The 9043-nt window shown below is 37.6% G+C and overlaps 1 long non-coding RNA gene across 1 annotated transcript in view; it reads left to right on the forward strand.

Moving 5' to 3' along the window:
• LOC138853759 (uncharacterized) overlaps positions 1-8184 on the forward strand; it is a 29947-nt gene extending 21763 nt beyond the window's left edge. Inside the window, exon 3 of the long non-coding RNA XR_011392912.1 lies at positions 4581-8184. This is a non-coding gene — a long non-coding RNA (uncharacterized lncRNA). The remainder of the gene's footprint in view (positions 1-4580) is intronic.
• The last annotated feature ends 859 nt before the right edge of the window (positions 8185-9043 follow it).

Consider the following 9043-nt stretch of genomic DNA (forward strand, 5'->3'; position numbering starts at 1 on the left):
TCGAGGACGACCCCCTACCCTGCCTTCCTTCCCCTACAGATTTAAATGCTCTCCATGTCATTCTACTTTGATCCATTCTCTCTAAATGACCAAACCACCTCAACAACCCCTTCTCAGCCCTCTGACTAATACTTTTATTAACTCTACACCTTCTCCTAATTTCCACACTCCGAATTTTCTGCATAATATTTACACCACACATTGCCCTTAGACAGGACATCTCCACTGCCTCCAACCGCCTCCTCGCTACTGCATTCACAACCCAAGCTTCACACCCATATAAGAGTGTTGGTACTACTATATTTTCATACATTTCCTTCTTTGCCTCCATAGATAATGTTTTTTGTCTCCACATATACCTCAACGCACCACTCACCTTTTTTCCCTCATCAGTTTTATGATTAATCTCATCGTTCATAAATCCATCCGCTGACACATCAACTCCCAAGTACGTATCTGAAAAACATTCACTTCTTCCATACTCCTCCATACTCCATATATATGAACAGTATTTAGATAAAGGTAGAGAAGTTTTCATTGCATTTATGGATTTAGAAAAGGCATTTGATAGAGTGGATAGGGGAACAATGTGGCAGATGTTGCAAGCATATGGAATAGGTAGTAAGTTACTAAATGCTGTAAAGAGTTTTTATGAGTATAGTGAGGCTCAGGTTAGGGTGTGTAGAAGAGAGGGAGACTACTTCCCGGTAAAAGTAGGTCTTAGACAGGGTTGTGTAATGTCATCATGGTTGTTTAATATATTTATAGATGGGGTTGTAAAAGAAGTAAATGCTAGGGTTTTGGGGAGAGAGGTGGGATTAAATTATGGGGAATCAAATTCAAAATGGGAATTGACAGTTACTTTTTGTTAGCGTTATTGTGCTTATGGAAGAGACTAAAGAAAAACTCTTTTTGGGTCACCCTGCCTCGGTGGGAGACAGCTGACTTGCTAAAAAAAAAAAAAAAAAATATACATAGTTGTCATGCTGATGTAGGTGGGTTGTGCGTTTTATAAAAATTGTCCCTTTCAACACTGAGACATTTATCGTGATGTAACTGCACTTCTCTTCAGGGAATAGATACGTGACTGTATTTGAAGACGTTTTGCCATCCAGTGGAAGATGAGGTGATCAGTCCCTTATCCTGGAAGCAAAGCCAGTGTTCAGCACTAAAGTGTTGAACACTGGCTTCTGTGCTGACAGACCGATTACCTCATCTTCCGATGTTTTATGTACAGGAGGGCCCCACTTATACGGCAGGTTAGGTTCCAGGCTACCGCCGTAAAGCGGAAATCGCCGTAAAGTGGAACACCCTTTTTTTCCACTTATAAATGCATACAAACACTAGATAACAAGTTTACACTAACATATATTAAGTTAGCAATAGAACCAGGCATCAAAAAACAATAAAAAGGTACAATACACACATAGTGCACTCATTACTTACCTTAAAATATTTATAGTCTTAATCTAGGGTGAGACAAGTAGTATTTATTGTAAGAAATCAAGTGTGGTATGTATTGTAATAGCCACCAGGCCACCCCACCCACACATACTATTCTATGATATTTAAGCATCCCAGAGCGATAAAATGTATATACAGTTCACTCATTACTTACCTTAAAATATTTGTAGTCTTAATGTAGGGTCAGGAGTAAGTAAATGAGATAAAACGAATAAATGAGAGAGAGAAAGAATGAGTACATGAGAGGTAACAGGCGCAGAGTTATGTAAACAAACCAGGCTCCCACATCTTATATTTATGTTTATTTATTCTATTGTGGGGTGTATTTATCATCTTTTTATGTTATGTATCGTGTTTATTATATAATTTTGAAAAAAATATCATGGCTGGATTAATGAAAATGTGTATATTACCGCAATATACGACATTTAATGAGACTCGGTGAGTATTGTTATTATCACCACTTGTGCAAGTCGTCTGCTACCACATCTCACATTTTTTTTTTTTTTTTTTTTTTTTTTTTATTATTATCACACCGGCCGATTCCCACCAAGGCAGGGTGGCCCGAAAAAGAAAAACTTTCACCATCATTCACTCCATCACTGTCTTGCCAGAAGGGTGCTTTACACTACAGTTTTTAAACTGCAACATTAACACCCCTCCTTCAGAGTGCAGGCACTGTACTTCCCATCTCCAGGACTCAAGTCCGGCCTGCCGGTTTCCCTGAATCCCTTCATAAATGTTACTTTGCTCACACTCCAACAGCACGTCAAGTATTAAAAACCATTTGTCTCCATTCACTCCTATCAAACACGCTCACGCATGCCTGCTGGAAGTCCAAGCCCCTCGCACACAAAACCTCCTTTACCCCCTCCCTCCAACCCTTCCTAGGCCGACCCCTACCCCGCCTTCCTTCCACTACAGACTGATACACTCTTGAAGTCATTCTGTTTCGCTCCATTCTCTCTACATGTCCGAACCACCTCAACAACCCTTCCTCAGCCCTCTGGACAACAGTTTTGGTAATCCCGCACCTCCTCCTAACTTCCAAACTACGAATTCTCTGCATTATATTCACACCACACATTGCCCTCAGACATGACATCTCCACTGCCTCCAGCCTTCTCCTCGCTGCAACATTCATCACCCACGCTTCACACCCATATAAGAGCGTTGGTAAAACTATACTCTCATACATTCCCCTCTTTGCCTCCAAGGACAAAGTTCTTTGTCTCCACAGACTCCTAAGTGCACCACGCACTCTTTTTCCCTCATCAATTCTATGATTCACCTCATCTTTCATAGACCCATCCGCTGACACGTCCACTCCCAAATATCTGAATACGTTCACCTCCTCCATACTCTCTCCCTCCAATCTGATATTCAATCTTTCATCACCTAATCTTTTTGTTATCCTCATAACCTTACTCTTTCCTGTATTCACCTTTAATTTTCTTCTTTTGCACACCCTACCAAATTCATCCACCAATCTCTGCAACTTCTCTTCAGAATCTCCCAAGAGCACAGTGTCATCAGCAAAGAGCAGCTGTGACAACTCCCACTTTGTGTGTGATTCTTTATCTTTTAACTCCACGCCTCTTGCCAAGACCCTCGCATTTACTTCTCTTACAACCCCATCTATAAATATATTAAACAACCACGGTGACATCACACATCCTTGTCTAAGGCCTACTTTTACTGGGAAAAAATTTCCCTCTTTCCTACATACTCTAACTTGAGCCTCACTATCCTCGTAAAAACTCTTCACTGCTTTCAGTAACCTACCTCCTACACCATACACTTGCAACATCTGCCACATTGCCCCCCTATCCACCCTGTCATACGCCTTTTCCAAATCCATAAATGCCACAAAGACCTCTTTAGCCTTATCTAAATACTGTTCACTTATATGTTTCACTGTAAACACCTGGTCCACACACCCCCTACCTTTCCTAAAGCCTCCTTGTTCATCTGCTATCCTATTCTCCGTCTTACTCTTAATTCTTTCAATTATAACTCTACCATACACTTTACCAGGTACACTCAACAGACTTATCCCCCTATAATTTTTGCACTCTCTTTTATCCCCTTTGCCTTTATACAAAGGAACTATGCATGCTCTCTGCCAATCCCTAGGTACCTTACCCTCTTCCATACATTTATTAAATAATTGCACCAACCACTCCAAAACTATATCCCCACCTGCTTTTAACATTTCTATCTTTATCCCATCAATCCCGGCTGCCTTACCCCCTTTCATTTTACCTACTGCCTCACGAACTTCCCCCACACTCACAACTGGCTCTTCCTCACTCCTACAAGATGTTATTCCTCCTTGCCCTATACACGAAATCACAGCTTTATTTATTCTACTGTGGGGTGTATTTATCTTATTTATATGTTATGCATCGTGTTTATTATATAATTTTGAAAAAAATATCATGGATGGATTAATGAAAATGTGTATATTAACGTAATATACGACATTTAAATGACTCGATGTATGTAAGTTTATTTAGGTACAGGTATACATAAGTATAATTATCAGAGTATATATAAAATATGAAATAACTTTTAAAAACATTTGAAATTTTGGAGTTTCCAGACAAAATGGAGAGACTTAGTGCTTACTGAGCTCATGGAGAATGTAAACAAACAGGGTGGGGCACGGTGACCGTATTAGAAAGTCAGGTGGGGGGAGCCGTATAGTGAGTTTTGGTCATAATTTGAAATGTCCGTATTAGCGGAACGCCGTAAAGTGAAACGCCGTAAAGCGGGGCCTTCCTGTATATTATTTTGCAAGACTGAGACATTAATTACATCATCTACTGTCTTTAAAAGCCACTGGTTGATGAGACATCTTCAAATAAAGATACCCAAGTGTTGCATAGGGTCCAGTTCCTCATGTTGTTAGTATTGAAGTGCAGTATCAGCACCCCTGTGGCAAGACAGTGATGGAATGAATGATGGTGAAAGCGTCTTCTTTTTTAGGTCACCCTGCCTCGGTGGGAGATGGCCGGTGTGTGAAAAAAAACTCTTGTGTGTTATTGAAACCTCTTTGTTCTCTTGAATGGAATATAAATTCTCTATTTTATTTCATTTTTTTTTTCTTGCAGAAGAAAGCAAGCCTGAGCCTACTTAACAAGAAGTAGATATACGTCTCCAGTCATCTGTGATTTCTAGTGCTCAGCAAAGTTGTGTGTAAAATGAAGGATAGATCTCAGTAATGGCGTACTGTAAGCATTGGTCAGTGACATGTTAGCCTTTACGGTGACAGTCTTATAAAGATATATTCATCAGGTTATTGTAATTTTTTAGCTTTATGAATTGTATGTTTATATTTTACATTTTAAATGAATTGAACTCCTACAATTGCTGTGTATCAGCTATGATCAGGCTAAATGAGTGCCTTGGTATTCATCTTTTGTTTCTCATAGCCTAGCAAAGTGATAAGGTTAAGGTGGTGGCTTAGCTTGGTTACTGTGACTCAGAGCTTTAATATGAAAAGATTTATGTGGATCATAAGAGGTGATAATGTTGTGTGCAGTGCAGGCAGGTAACAGTGTTTGATCTTGTGTTGGATGGCAGGTATTGCTAACAAGTGTTGCAGAGAAAGACACCACACCCAACCTTTTATTATACTGTTTCACTCTGGGTATAGCTTTATTGAGTCATGTCTTAACAAAACTCCACCCAGAACAAAATATAATATATAATGAGGGTTTTGGTGTGCAGCAAGTGTCTTTGTTATACACTCTTGTGTTATCAACTGCTGCAGCTTCAATATAATACATTTCTGAAGGATCTGCCTTCCTCGCTAATTTACTGTTAAAAGTTGTAAGTTAGATCACTTTTGTGTACAGATGTATAATTGTATATAAGATACATGCTAGTTATACTTAAGGTACTTTTTTATTGTTATCTTTTATAGTGTAGTATGCCTGACAATTGAGTTCTTTTTATTATAAAACTAACTTTAAAATGAATGCCTTTGTAAGATTTATGTATGTTGTGAGTAATCGGTGAATTGATGAATAGTGAGTGAGAGCAGAGTGTGGTATATCAAACAAAGTATTTATGAAAATTTGTAATATTTTTTATACAGTCTTTAAATTTTTTTTTTACTCAATATCTTCCTTATTCTCAATGGACAAAATGTCTCCTGTGAAGTACAAGTTGTACAGTAGATGGGTATTTGCATGAACCAAGTCAAATATCGTTATCTGTAACCTTTACAGAATTTACTCATGTCAGCTGTAATTTGACTTGCTGATGAAATGTTTTATCTTCAACATATTACTTATTCAGAGCCTTTTATTAATATATGGTCAAGGCCATAGGCTCTTAATAATTTTAGATTTTTATGTCGGCCAATTAAAATACAGCTTTACATGCTCAAAATGGACCTTTTGTTCTTTAGACTAGACCTTGATTCTTAACTCATTATTTTGGCTTGGTCTAATAGCATATCCATGGTCTTACTTTTAAATTCTGCTGGAATGAAATAACCCTAGGATTACAGTGGTTTGCATAATTAAGCAAGTTAATTTTTAGGTTTAGGTACCTCATATGCTTTACCTAACAATAAAGTGTTTGTCCTCAGTGATGCCATGGCATGATTAATAGCTTTTAAATACTACACCTTCAATAAAAGTTCTCCTTGTCAAAGTTTTGCCTTGGGATAGCATAGCTCAAGGATGGTGCTTCAGACAACTGTCCAGTCAACTGTAATTCTTTTCAACATTTACTGAGAGGAGGTAATAATTCAATCTCCAGTTGTCAAGCTTGTTCTGTTCAAGTTATCAGTTCATGCCAATACATACACAAGGGTAATTCCTTCATGAGCAGGTTAAAATTAGGTTTGTGTGAATGTTACTGGAGTGGCTGCATGTGTGTATGATTTTGTTGGGGGAAAGGGGTGCGTATTTTTCTTTTGCGACTACGGTACCTGTTTGTAGTTAAAGAAACAGCTATGCTGGTGTTGTCTTGTCTTCAGTGTTTAATTCATCATATAATTGTTCATAATTTCCAGCAGTTGTAGCTCTTAATAGCTCCTCTTATAACCCAGTCTCTTGTTCAAGCATTCTGGGGAGGAAAACTTTGTAGTATCTTTTTACCTTCAAGGTAGGTGTCTTCAAGCCAGTGAGGGGCTCTTGATCTAAGGAACTGGACTTATCTTTCCCTTAGATCAAACCCATTCTATGAGCCCTTTGAGTTAGTGCTTCCTCCCGGATTAAAATTAAAGATATTATCTTTCTGATATAGTTTTGTTATCACTTTACAGGTGTAGCCTCTGGTTCTCTTCCTTTCTGTTGGTGATACTAAGAAATCTTTATCTAGCTTTTTGTTTTGTTAAAGCTGTGATTATAAAGTCTCTTTAAACAGTGATTGGATATTTAGGTTTATCAGCCAATCCTAATATACAGTATATATTTATATTTGATTTTTTACCTCTGGGAGCCATTTTATAGCTCATTAGAATTTTTTGTTTTATCCCTGTTTTTTTAGGTATGGACACCATGTTACTGCATATTCTAATTTTAACCTAACAACTTTATATATAATTTCTCCATCCATGCATGTCATAAGAGGTGACTAACATGCTGGGAGCAAGGGGCTGGTAACCCCTTCTGTACACATTACTAAAGTTAAAAAGACGAATTTTTGTTTTCCTTTTTGGGCCACCCTGCCTCGGTAGGATACAGTCGGTTTGTTGAAAGAAAGAAAGAAGAATGTCTCCAGCCATATATCTGAAGACTTTGAAAGTTGTTAGTGAAGTGACTATTTATATATTATTATAATGAGACTCCGTCTGTCTGATGTATTTTTTATTTTAACACCACATTTTTCATGCGGCCTGTTATTGCCTTCTTCCGTTTTTATTACATGGCAATTATCTACGTTCAACTCCACCTTATATTTATACTCAATTTGCTCAATTTATCCAGGTTTTAATTTATGGATTTACAGTAATTTTTATTATTTTGTAGTCTTTGCAAACATTCATTAACATAATTTTTATTAATGGAGTAACCACTGATTTTTGTGGCAGTCCACTGTTTGCCTTTCTCCAACTGGACATTTTACCTCTTATAAGTTTGTATTTTTCTTAAAAGCAGAAAACCTCTCATTCTTTATAATAGTTCTTAATTGTATTCATACCATATGTTGTAGTTTTTACATTATTCCTCCTCGAGGAATTTATTTGAAACCTTGTTAAATTTAATTTCTTCATCCATTTCTTTCTTTTAAATAAATATTTAATGCTACAGGCACAGTAGTTTAACCCTTAAACTGTGCAAGACTTGTATACTCGTATATTTATATACATTGTGGACAATGTATATGAGTAAGAATTATTGTAGGTCTCAAATTTGCTGTTAGCTGCTATTTTATATCATCTTAATTATTTGGGTGGCCTACCACCTTGTCCCACAAAGAAAAAAAAAATACAGGACCAGGCTTATGCACGCAGTACCTCATGAATAATAAATGACTCTGTGCACATGTGAGCAAGATGTGTTACATGCCATTCTGCATGTATGTAATTGTTTGTCTGTTTGTATTTAGGCACATATGGACACATGAGTACATTTCAGTGTATATACAAGGTGTTATCAAAAAGTTCCTGGACTGCTAAAAAAAAAAAAAATACTAAATCATCTAGTTGAAGTTGTCTCCCAGGAAGTACTCTCCTTGGGAAGCAATATAGTGATCCCAGCACCTCTGCCACTTCTCCAAACATTTCTGGAACACACACTTTCCTAATGGTGTCTGCTTGAATCTCCTTCACATTGTCAAAACACTGCACCTTGAGTGCCATATTTATTTTTGGGAAGAGAAAAGTGTCTCAGAGGGGCTACATCTAAGGTGTGACCAGAAAACTATGGTCTTTCTGGTCTTGAGTCAGCAAGGGTGCACAAATTTTGCAGCCACTTGCCTCATGTTCAAATTTTCTGTCAGAATGCTTTGACAAGACCCCATAAGAAATTCCCACAGTATTTGCAGTGTCCTGGATGCTCTGATGATGATCCTTGTGAATAGCATCCCTCACTTTTTCAGTGTTGGTGTCTGTTTTTGATGTTGGAGGATCAGAGCATTCATCATCCTCAATTGGCATTCATCTTGCTTTCAATCAAGAAATCCATTCAGAACACTGTGGCCAACACATTGCTTCATTACCAAATGCTTGCCAAAGCATTTTGAGTTTCATTGGCTATTTTACTGAGCTTGAAAGAGAATTCACACGCACAAGCTGTTCTTTTAAAGGTTCTATTCTCTTATTCAAAAAACTGCAGCAACTCACTGAAAACACAGCAAAAAATGCCCATCTAACCTCAGCAGAATGCCTGACCACACTACCTTACAAACGAGTGTACTGCGCTGCATGATCTATGCCGCTGCCATATTTCACCCAGGAAGAGTGTGAAAATTTGTATTCAGGAAGTTTTTGATAGTGCCTCATACATTTTTAACCCCGTATAACCCAAGAAATTCAAACATTGCAACTTATTTCCATGTTTTGAGAAGTAAAAAAAATAATGAATTAACTGGGATATCATAAGATGTATTCATATAT

Source organism: Cherax quadricarinatus, chromosome 3 (assembly GCF_038502225.1).
Source record: "Cherax quadricarinatus isolate ZL_2023a chromosome 3, ASM3850222v1, whole genome shotgun sequence".
Lineage (NCBI taxonomy): Eukaryota > Metazoa > Arthropoda > Malacostraca > Decapoda > Parastacidae > Cherax > Cherax quadricarinatus.